At 39.6% G+C, this 12,092-nt stretch overlaps 4 non-coding genes across 4 annotated transcripts; all 4 read left to right on the forward strand.

Annotated features, from left to right (window-relative positions):
- Nucleotides 1-976: 976 nt before the first annotated feature.
- Nucleotides 977-1,059, forward strand: TRNAL-UAA (transfer RNA leucine (anticodon UAA)). The gene has a single exon. It is a non-coding gene; the product is annotated as a tRNA-Leu (tRNA).
- A 1,691-nt stretch (nucleotides 1,060-2,750) lies between these two features.
- Nucleotides 2,751-2,834, forward strand: TRNAL-UAA (transfer RNA leucine (anticodon UAA)). Its single transcript has one exon. It is a non-coding gene; the product is annotated as a tRNA-Leu (tRNA).
- A 1,245-nt stretch (nucleotides 2,835-4,079) lies between these two features.
- TRNAL-UAA (transfer RNA leucine (anticodon UAA)) lies at nucleotides 4,080-4,162 on the forward strand. The gene has a single exon. It is a non-coding gene; the product is annotated as a tRNA-Leu (tRNA).
- A 7,391-nt stretch (nucleotides 4,163-11,553) lies between these two features.
- On the forward strand, nucleotides 11,554-11,636 carry TRNAL-UAA (transfer RNA leucine (anticodon UAA)). Its single transcript has one exon. It is a non-coding gene; the product is annotated as a tRNA-Leu (tRNA).
- The last annotated feature ends 456 nt before the right edge of the window (nucleotides 11,637-12,092 follow it).

A 12,092-nucleotide genomic window follows, 5' to 3' on the forward strand; every position in this document is an offset into this window, starting at 1 on the left:
TTACACTTGAAATTCTACAAGATTTCTAAAAAATGATTATTATTTCAGCAAAAGAATTGTTCTTGTTGCCAGAGAGTGCAGTATTAACCCTTCCATACGCCCATTTATGTTTATTTTTTCCATTATGAGATTAATCTCTAGTACATTAGAGCATGATATTACATTAAGTTCCAAACTTAAAAATTGAGGGGGTTCAAACCCCACTCCTGGTATGATTTTTATACTTCAAATTCTACAAGGTTTCTGAAAATGGAGTAATGTTTGAGCACAAGAAAAGTTTGTGTTGCCCGATAGCACAGTATTAATCTTCAATATACCTGACTATCGCCCTTTTATGTTTATTTTTTCCATTATGAGATGAATCTCTAGTACATTAGAGCATGATATTACAGTAAGTTCCAAACTTAAAAATTGAGGAAAATGTAGGGATTAAGGCCAATTTGAATATTTGAGGTAAATATTCAAACTACAGTCCCAAAGAAACATTTGATGTTAAAATAATATCAGAAATATAGCGCAATCCATTCACAAAAAACATTATCTACTAGAGGGGGGTAATCCAGAAAAAAACATGGCCAGTGTGCGTAGGATGTCATGAAATGTAAAATACGCCTGAGAAAATCTGGCCTATGGTAAAGTGATGAATTTGACAAATATGAGCTTTTTTGGAGAGGTTAAAGTGTTTAAATAAACTAAAACCTTGTGCTTAGTGTTGTTGACAAATCTCGATGGCATTTTATTCTAATATTCACTCTTGGTCACCACACTAAACATGTAATCAAAAATGAAAATCTACAAAAGGGGAAAAATATTTTTTTCTGGATGAAATTTACAGTCAACAGTAAGGTTCCCATTAAAAGTCTGTGTATTGCTCTTGATAAGTGTCTTAAAAAAATCTGTTAGTGCAAACTTCATAAGAGAGCACACATTCAATAAACATTAGCTGCCTACGAAATCCAAAACTTCATGTGCATTCACCAGGATGGTTGAGTGGTTAAGGTGTTGGACTTAAGATCCAATGGATATGTATCCTTGTGGGTTCGAACCCCACTCCTGGTATGAGTTTTACATTTGAAATTCTACAAGATTTCTGAAAAAAGAGTAATGTTTCAGCAAAAGAAATGTTCTTGTAGCCAGGTAGTGCAGTATTAACCCTTCAGTGCCCCTGACTATCATGACTTTAATGTTTATTTTTTTCCATTATGAGATGAATCTCTAGTACATTAGAGCATGATATTACATTAAGTTCCAAACTTAAAATTTGAGGGGCCTCGAACCCCACTCCTGGTATGAGTCTTATACTTGAAATTCTACAAGTTTCTGAAAATGGAGTAATGTTTGAGCAAAAGAAAAGTTCTTATTGCCAGATAGCACAGTATTAAACCTTCAATGCACCTGACAATCTTGCCCTTTTATGTTTATTTTTTTCCATTATGAGATGAATCTCTAATTATGAGATGAATCTCTAGTACATTAGAGCATGATATTACAGTAAGCTCCAAACTTAAAAATTGAGGGGTTCGAACCTCATTCCTGGTATGAGTTGTACACTTGAAATTCTACAAGATTTCTGAATAATGATTAATATTTCAGCAAAAGAATTGTTCTTGTTGCCAGAGAGTGCAGTATTAACCCTTCAATTAACCCTTTAATATGCCCTTTTATGTTTATTTTTTCCATTATGAGATGAATCTCTAGTACCTTAGAGCATGATATTACAGTAAGCTCCAAACTTAAAAATTGAGGGGTTCGAACCTCATTTCTGGTATGAGTTTTACACTTGAAATTCTACAAGATTTCTAAAAAATGATTATTATTTCAGCAAAAGAATTGTTCTTGTTGCCAGAGAGTGCAGTATTAACCCTTCCATACGCCCATTTATGTTTATTTTTTCCATTATGAGATTAATCTCTAGTACATTAGAGCATGATATTACATTAAGTTCCAAACTTAAAAATTGAGGGGGTTCAAACCCCACTCCTGGTATGATTTTTATACTTCAAATTCTACAAGGTTTCTGAAAATGGAGTAATGTTTGAGCACAAGAAAAGTTTGTGTTGCCCGATTACACAGTATTAATCTTCAATATACCTGACTATCGCCCTTTTATGTTTATTTTTTCCATTATGAGATGAATCTCTAGTACATTAGAGCATGATATTACAGTAAGTTCCAAACTTAAAAATTGAGGAAAATGTAGGGATTAAGGCCAATTTGAATATTTGAGGTAAATATTCAAACTACAGTCCCAAAGAAACATTTGATGTTAAAATAATATCAGAAATTTAGCGCAATCCATTCACAAAAAACATTATCTACTAGAGGGGGGTAATCCAGAAAAAAACATGGCCAGTGTGTGTAGGATGTCATGAAATGTAAAATACGCCTGAGAAAATCTGACCTATGGTAAAGTGATGAATTTGACAAATATGAGCTTTTTTGGAGAGGTTAAAGTGTTTAAATAAACTAAAACCTTGTGCTTAGTGTTGTTGACAAATCTCGATGGCATTTTATTCTAATATTCACTCTTGGTCACCACACTAAACATGTAATCAAAAATGAAAATCTACAAAAGGGGAAAAATATTTTTTTCTGGATGAAATTTACAGTCAACAGTAAGGTTCCCATTAAAAGTCTGTGTATTGCTCTTGATAAGTGTCTTAAAAAAATCTGTTAGTGCAAACTTCATAAGAGAGCACACATTCAATAAACACTAGCTGCCTACGAAATCCAAAACTTCATGTGCATTCACCAGGATGGTATGAGTGGTTAAGGTGTTGGACTTAAGATCCAATGAATATGTATCATCGTGGGTTCGAACCCCACTCCTGGTATGAGTTTTACACTTTAAATTCCACAAGATTTCTGAAAAAAGAGTAATGTTTCAGCAAAAGAAATGTTCTTGTAGCCAGGTAGTGCAGTATTAACCCTTCAGTGCCCCTGACTATCATGACTTTAATGTTTATTTTTTTCCATTATGAGATGAATCTCTAGTACATTAGAGCATGATATTACATTAAGTTCCAAACTTAAAATTTGAGGGGCCTCGAACCCCACTCCTGGTATGAGTCTTATACTTGAAATTCTACAAGTTTCTGAAAATGGAGTAATGTTTGAGCAAAAGAAAAGTTCTTATTGCCAGATAGCACAGTATTAAACCTTCAATGCACCTGACAATCTTGCCCTTTTATGTTTATTTTTTTCCATTATGAGATGAATCTCTAATTATGAGATGAATCTCTAGTACATTAGAGCATGATATTACATTAAGTTCCAAACTTAAAAATTGAGGGGGTTCAAACCCCACTCCTGGTATGATTTTTATACTTCAAATTCTACAAGGTTTCTGAAAATGGAGTAATGTTTGAGCACAAGAAAAGTTTGTGTTGCCCGATAGCACAGTATTAATCTTCAATATACCTGACTATCGCCCTTTTATGTTTATTTTTTCCATTATGAGATGAATCTCTAGTACATTAGAGCATGATATTACAGTAAGTTCCAAACTTAAAAATTGAGGAAAATGTAGGGATTAAGGCCAATTTGAATATTTGAGGTAAATATTCAAACTACAGTCCCAAAGAAACATTTGATGTTAAAATAATATCAGAAATATAGCGCAATCCATTCACAAAAAACATTATCTACTAGAGGGGGGTAATCCAGAAAAAAACATGGCCAGTGTGCGTAGGATGTCATGAAATGTAAAATACGCCTGAGAAAATCTGGCCTATGGTAAAGTGATGAATTTGACAAATATGAGCTTTTTTGGAGAGGTTAAAGTGTTTAAATAAACTAAAACCTTGTGCTTAGTGTTGTTGACAAATCTCGATGGCATTTTATTCTAATATTCACTCTTGGTCACCACACTAAACATGTAATCAAAAATGAAAATCTACAAAAGGGGAAAAATATTTTTTTCTGGATGAAATTTACAGTCAACAGTAAGGTTCCCATTAAAAGTCTGTGTATTGCTCTTGATAAGTGTCTTAAAAAAATCTGTTAGTGCAAACTTCATAAGAGAGCACACATTCAATAAACATTAGCTGCCTACGAAATCCAAAACTTCATGTGCATTCACCAGGATGGTTGAGTGGTTAAGGTGTTGGACTTAAGATCCAATGGATATGTATCCTTGTGGGTTCGAACCCCACTCCTGGTATGAGTTTTACACTTGAAATTCTACAAGATTTCTGAAAAAAGAGTAATGTTTCAGCAAAAGAAATGTGCTTGTAGCCAGGTAGTGCAGTATTAACCCTTCAGTGCCCCTGACTATCATGACTTTAATGTTTATTTTTTTCCATTATGAGATGAATCTCTAGTACATTAGAGCATGATATTACATTAAGTTCCAAACTTAAAATTTGAGGGGCCTCGAACCCCACTCCTGGTATGAGTCTTATACTTGAAATTCTACAAGTTTCTGAAAATGGAGTAATGTTTGAGCAAAAGAAAAGTTCTTATTGCCAGATAGCACAGTATTAAACCTTCAATGCACCTGACAATCTTGTGTTGTGAATTTGGATTCTGGGCTCCCCCGGTGGCTACTGGTGGAATTGAACTGGTGTCTTCATCTTCTCTGTTCACCTGTTCCCATCAAGATGTGGCAGTCGCTATATAACCTTGCTGCTTTGTTAGTTGCTTGCCGGTCAACAATGTTATCAGAAGCCTCTCTGTGCTTGTTCCTGCTCCTAGACAACTACTAGATAAGTTGGACTCTTGTCCATGTTTGTTTTTGCATTTTTGTTCCAGTTCACAGCTGTAGTTTCGTTACTGTGTCTGGAAAGCTCTTGTGAACAGGAATTGCCACTCTGGTGTTATGAGTTAATGCCAGAGTTTTAAAGTAATTTCTGGATGGTGTTTTGATAGGGTTTTCAGCTGACCATGAAAGTGTTCTTTCTGTCTTCTGCTATGTAGTAAGTGGACCTCAAATTTGCTAAACCTATTTTCATACTACGTTTTGTTATTTCATCTTTATTCACCGCCAATACATGTGGGGGGCCTCTGTCTCCTTTCGGGGTATTTCTCTAGAGGTGAGCTAGGACTAATATTTTCCTCTGCTAGCATTATTTAGTCCTCCGGCTGGTGCTGGGCATCTAGAATCAACGTAGGCATGCTACCCGGCCACTGCTAGTTGTGTGTTAGGTTTAGTTCATGGTCAGCTCAGTTCCCATCTTCCAAGAGCTAGTTCCTATATATGCTGATGCTATGTTCTCTTGCCATTGAGATCATGACAGTTTGACCGGCCCACAAAGTGTTAATTGTTTGGGCTGAAGCAGGAGATAGAGAAGTGTTTAAGGGAAATTTTTTTTTTTTTTTCTTTCCCTTCAGAGTTTTGCTGCCTAGCCCTTAATTGCTGTCTAGCTGCTTCTTACCTCCTCTTAACCCTTGAATGGCTCTGTGTCCACCTGTTTGTAATGGATCTTCAGAGTGTAACTGTAGGTTTGAATAATCTCGCCACGAAGGTACAAAATTTGCAAGATTTTGTTTGTTATGCACCTGTATCTGAGCCGAGAATTCCTTTGCCGGAATTTTTCTCGGGGAATAGATCTGGGTTTCAGAATTTTCGAAATAATTGCAAATTATTTTTGTCCCTGAAATCTCGCTCTGCCGGAGACCATGCACAGCAGGTCAGGATTGTGATTTCCTTGCTCCGGGGCGACCCTCAAGACTGGGCTTTTTCATTGACACCAGGGGATCCTGCGTTGCTCAATGTGGATGCGTTTTTTCTGGCCTTGGGGTTGCTTTATGACGAACCTCATTTGGAGCTTCAGGCAGAAAAAACTTTGATGTCCCTATCTCAGGGGCAAGATGAAGCGGAAATTTACTGCCAAAGATTCCGTAAATGGTCCGTGCTTACTCAGTGGAATGAGTGCGCCCTGGCGGCGACTTTCAGAGAGGGTCTCTCTGATGCCATTAAGGATGTTATGGTGGGGTTCCCTGTGCCTGCGGGTCTGAATGAGTCCATGACAATGGCTATTCAGATCGATAGGCGTTTGCGGGAGCGCAAACCAGTGCACCATCTGGCGGTGTCCACTGAGAAGTCGCCAGAGAGTATGCAGTGTGATAGAATTCTGTCCCGAAGCGAGCGGCAGAATTTTAGACGGAAAAATGGGTTGTGTTTCTATTGTGGTGATTCTACTCATGTTATATCAGCATGCTCTAAACGCACTAAAAATCTTGGTAAATCTGTTTCCATTTGCACCTCACCATCTAAGTTTATTCTATCTGTGACCCTGATTTGCTCTTTGTCATCTATTACCACGGACGCCTATGTCGACTCTGGCGCCGCTTTGAGTCTTATGGATTGGTCCTTTGCCAAACGCTGTGGGTATGATTTAGAGCCTTTGGAGACTCCTATTCCTCTGAAGGGGATTGACTCCACCCCATTGGCTAATAATAAACCACAATACTGGACACAAGTAACTATGCGTACTAATCCGGATCACCAGGAGATTATTCGCTTTCTGGTGCTGTATAATCTACATGATGATTTGGTGCTAGGATTGCCTTGGCTGCAATCTCACAACCCAGTCCTCGACTGGAGAGCTATGTCTGTGTTGAGCTGGGGATGTAAGGGGGCTCATGGGGATGTACCTGTGGTTTCCATTTCATCATCTATTCCCTCTGAAATTCCTGAGTTCCTGTCTGACTATCGTGACGTCTTTGAAGAATCCAAGCTTGGTTCGTTACCTCCGCACCGAGAGTGCGATTGTGCCATAGATTTAATCCCGGGTAGTAAATACCCAAAGGGTCGTTTATTTAATCTGTCTGTGCCTGAACATGCTGCTATGCGAGAATATATAAAGGAGTCCTTGGAAAAGGGACATATTCGTCCATCGTCATCTCCCTTAGGAGCCGGTTTTTTCTTTGTGTCAAAAAAAGACGGCTCTTTGAGACCATGTATTGATTATCGGCTTTTGAATAAAATCACTGTTAAATATCAATACCCATTGCCGTTGCTGACTGATTTGTTTGCTCGCATAAAGGGGGCCAAGTGGTTCTCTAAGATTGACCTTCGTGGGGCGTATAATTTGGTGCGAATCAGGCAGGGGGATGAGTGGAAAACCGCATTTAATACGCCCGAGGGCCACTTTGAGTATTTAGTGATGCCTTTTGGTCTTTCAAATGCTCCGTCAGTTTTCCAGTCCTTTATGCATGATATTTTTCGCGATTATTTGGATAAATTTATGATTGTGTATCTGGATGATATTCTGATTTTTTCGGATGACTGGGACTCTCATGTCCAGCAAGTCAGGAGGGTTTTTCAGGTTTTGCGGTCTAATTCTTTGTGTGTGAAGGGTTCTAAGTGTGTTTTTGGGGTACAGAGGATTTCCTTTTTGGGATATATTTTTTCCCCCTCTTCCATTGAAATGGATCCTGTCAAGGTTCAAGCTATTTGTGATTGGACGCAGCCCTCTTCTCTTAAGAGTCTTCAGAAATTTTTGGGCTTTGCTAACTTTTATCGTCGATTTATTGCTGGTTTTTCGGATATTGCTAAGCCATTGACCGATTTGACTAAGAAGGGTGCTGATGTTGCTGATTGGTCCCCTGATGCTGTGGAGGCCTTTCGGGAGCTTAAGCGCCGTTTTTCCTCTGCCCCTGTGTTGCGTCAGCCTGATGTTGCTCTACCTTTTCAGGTTGAGGTCGACGCTTCTGAGATCGGAGCTGGGGCAGTGTTGTCGCAGAAAAGTTCTGACTGCTCCGTGATGAGGCCTTGTGCCTTCTTTTCCCGTAAATTTTCGCCCGCTGAGCGGAATTATGATGTTGGGAATCGGGAGCTTTTGGCCATGAAGTGGGCTTTTGAGGAGTGGCGCCATTGGCTTGAGGGGGCCAGACATCAGGTGGTGGTATTGACGGACCACAAAAATTTGATTTATCTTGAGACCGCCAGGCGCCTGAATCCTAGACAGGCGCGCTGGTCATTATTTTTCTCTCGGTTTAATTTTGTGGTGTCATACCTACCGGGTTCTAAGAATGTTAAGGCGGATGCCCTTTCTAGGAGTTTTGAGCCTGACTCGCCTGGTAACTCTGAGCCCACAGGTATCCTTAAGGATGGAGTGGTATTGTCAGCCGTTTCTCCAGACCTGCGGCGGGCCTTGCAGGAGTTTCAGGCGGATAGACCTGATCGTTGCCCACCTGATAAACTGTTTGTTCCTGATGATTGGACCAGTAGAGTAATCTCTGAGGTTCATTCTTCTGCGTTGGCAGGTCATCCTGGCATTTTTGGTACCAGGGATTTGGTAGCAAGGTCCTTCTGGTGGCCTTCCCTGTCACGAGATGTGCGAGGCTTTGTGCAGTCTTGTGACGTTTGTGCTCGGGCTAAGCCTTGTTGTTCTCGGGCTAGTGGATTATTGTTGCCCTTGCCTATTCCTAAGAGGCCTTGGACGCACATCTCGATGGATTTTATTTCAGATCTGCCTGTTTCTCAGAAGATGTCTGTCATCTGGGTGGTGTGTGACCGTTTCTCTAAGATGGTCCATTTGGTTCCTCTGCCCAAGTTGCCTTCTTCTTCCGAGTTGGTTCCTCTGTTTTTTCAAAATGTTGTTCGTTTGCATGGTATTCCTGAGAATATCGTTTCTGACAGAGGGACTCAATTCGTGTCTAGATTTTGGCGGGCATTCTGTGCTAGGATGGGCATAGATTTATCTTTTTCGTCCGCTTTCCATCCTCAGACGAATGGCCAGACCGAGCGGATTAATCAGACCCTGGAGACATATCTGAGGTGTTTTGTGTCTGCTGACCAGGATGATTGGGTTGCTTTTTTGCCATTGGCGGAGTTCGCTCTCAATAATCGGGCCAGCTCTGCCACTTTGGTGTCCCCGTTTTTCTGTAATTCGGGGTTTCATCCTCGATTTTCCTCTGGTCAGGTGGAATCTTCGGATTGTCCTGGAGTGGATGCTGTGGTGGAGAGATTGCATCAGATCTGGGGGCAGGTGGTGGACAATTTGAGGTTGTCCCAGGAGAAGACTCAGCTTTTTGCCAACCGCCACCGTCGTGTTGGTCCTCGGCTTTGTGTTGGGGATTTGGTGTGGTTGTCTTCTCGTTTTGTCCCTATGAGGGTCTCTTCTCCTAAGTTTAAGCCTCGGTTCATCGGCCCGTATAAGATATTGGAGATTCTTAACCCTGTTTCCTTCCGTTTGGACCTCCCAGCATCCTTTTCTATTCATAACGTTTTTCATCGGTCATTGTTGCGCAGGTATGAGGTACCGGTTGTGCCTTCCGTTGAGCCTCCTGCTCCGGTGTTGGTTGAGGGTGAGTTGGAGTACGTTGTGGAGAAAATCTTAGACTCTCGTGTTTCCAGACGGAGACTCCAGTATCTGGTCAAGTGGAAGGGATACGGCCAGGAGGATAATTCTTGGGTGAATGCATCTGATGTTCATGCCTCTGATCTGGTTCGTGCCTTTCATAGGGCCCATCCTGATCGCCCTGGTGGTTCTGGTGAGGGTTCGGTGCCCCCTCCTTGAGGGGGGGGTACTGTTGTGAATTTGGATTCTGGGCTCCCCCGGTGGCTACTGGTGGAATTGAACTGGTGTCTTCATCTTCTCTGTTCACCTGTTCCCATCAAGATGTGGCAGTCGCTATATAACCTTGCTGCTTTGTTAGTTGCTTGCCGGTCAACAATGTTATCGGAAGCCTCTCTGTGCTTGTTCCTGCTCCTAGACAACTACTAGATAAGTTGGACTCTTGTCCATGTTTGTTTTTGCATTTTTGTTCCAGTTCACAGCTGTAGTTTCGTTACTGTGTCTGGAAAGCTCTTGTGAACAGGAATTGCCACTCTGGTGTTATGAGTTAATGCCAGAGTTTTAAAGTAATTTCTGGATGGTGTTTTGATAGGGTTTTCAGCTGACCATGAAAGTGTTCTTTCTGTCTTCTGCTATGTAGTAAGTGGACCTCAAATTTGCTAAACCTATTTTCATACTACGTTTTGTTATTTCATCTTTATTCACCGCCAATACATGTGGGGGGCCTCTGTCTCCTTTCGGGGTATTTCTCTAGAGGTGAGCTAGGACTAATATTTTCCTCTGCTAGCATTATTTAGTCCTCCGGCTGGTGCTGGGCATCTAGAATCAACGTAGGCATGCTACCCGGCCACTGCTAGTTGTGTGTTAGGTTTAGTTCATGGTCAGCTCAGTTCCCATCTTCCAAGAGCTAGTTCCTATATATGCTGATGCTATGTTCTCTTGCCATTGAGATCATGACAATCTTGCCCTTTTATGTTTATTTTTTTCCATTATGAGATGAATCTCTAATTATGAGATGAATCTCTAGTACATTAGAGCATGATATTACAGTAAGCTCCAAACTTAAAAATTGAGGGGTTCGAACCTCATTCCTGGTATGAGTTGTACACTTGAAATTCTACAAGATTTCTGAATAATGATTAATATTTCAGCAAAAGAATTGTTCTTGTTGCCAGAGAGTGCAGTATTAACCCTTCAATTAACCCTTTAATATGCCCTTTTATGTTTATTTTTTCCATTATGAGATGAATCTCTAGTACCTTAGAGCATGATATTACAGTAAGCTCCAAACTTAAAAATTGAGGGGTTCGAACCTCATTTCTGGTATGAGTTTTACACTTGAAATTCTACAAGATTTCTAAAAAATGATTATTGTTTCAGCAAAAGAATTGTTCTTGTTGCCAGAGAGTGCAGTATTAACCCTTCCATACGCCCATTTATGTTTATTTTTTCCATTATGAGATTAATCTCTAGTACATTAGAGCATGATATTACATTAAGTTCCAAACTTAAAAATTGAGGGGGTTCAAACCCCACTCCTGGTATGATTTTTATACTTCAAATTCTACAAGGTTTCTGAAAATGGAGTAATGTTTGAGCACAAGAAAAGTTTGTGTTGCCCGATTACACAGTATTAATCTTCAATATACCTGACTATGGCCCTTTTATGTTTATTTTTTCCATTATGAGATGAATCTCTAGTACATTAGAGCATGATATTACAGTAAGTTCCAAACTTAAAAATTGAGGAAAATGTAGGGATTAAGGCCAATTTGAATATTTGAGGTAAATATTCAAACTACAGTCCCAAAGAAACATTTGATGTTAAAATAATATCAGAAATTTAGCGCAATCCATTCACAAAAAACATTATCTACTAGAGGGGGGTAATCCAGAAAAAAACATGGCCAGTGTGCGTAGGATGTCATGAAATGTAAAATACGCCTGAGAAAATCTGACCTATGGTAAAGTGATGAATTTGACAAATATGAGCTTTTTTGGAGAGGTTAAAGTGTTTAAATAAACTAAAACCTTGTGCTTAGTGTTGTTGACAAATCTCGATGGCATTTTATTCTAATATTCACTCTTGGTCACCACACTAAACATGTAATCAAAAATGAAAATCTACAAAAGGGGAAAAATATTTTTTTCTGGATGAAATTTACAGTCAACAGTAAGGTTCCCATTAAAAGTCTGTGTATTGCTCTTGATAAGTGTCTTAAAAAAATCTGTTAGTGCAAACTTCATAAGAGAGCACACATTCAATAAACACTAGCTGCCTACGAAATCCAAAACTTCATGTGCATTCACCAGGATGGCCGAGTGGTTAAGGCGTTGGACTTAAGATCCAATGGATATGTATCCTCGTGGGTTCGAACCCCACTCCTGGTATGAGTTTTACACTTGAAATTCTACAAGATTTCTGAAAAAAGAGTAATGTTTCAGCAAAAGAAATGTTCTTGTAGCCAGGTAGTGCAGTATTAAACCTTCAGTGCCCCTGACTATCACCCTTTAATGTTTATTTTTTTCCATTATGAGATGAATCTCTAGTACATTAGAGCATGATATTACATTAAGTTCCAAACTTAAAATTTGAGGGGCCTCGAACCCCACTTCTGGTATGAGTCTTATACTTGAAATTCTACAAGTTTCTGAAAATGGAGTCATGTTTGAGCAAAAGAAAAGTTCTTGTTGCCAGATAGCACAGTATTAAACCTTCAATGCACCTGACAATCGCCCTTTTATGTTTATTTTTTCCATTATGAGATGAATCTCTAGTACATTAGAGCATGATATTACAGTAAGCTCCAAACTTAAAAATTGAGGGGTTCGAACCTCATTCCTGGT

Source organism: Ranitomeya variabilis, chromosome 2 (genome assembly GCF_051348905.1).
Source record: "Ranitomeya variabilis isolate aRanVar5 chromosome 2, aRanVar5.hap1, whole genome shotgun sequence".
NCBI lineage: Eukaryota > Metazoa > Chordata > Amphibia > Anura > Dendrobatidae > Ranitomeya > Ranitomeya variabilis.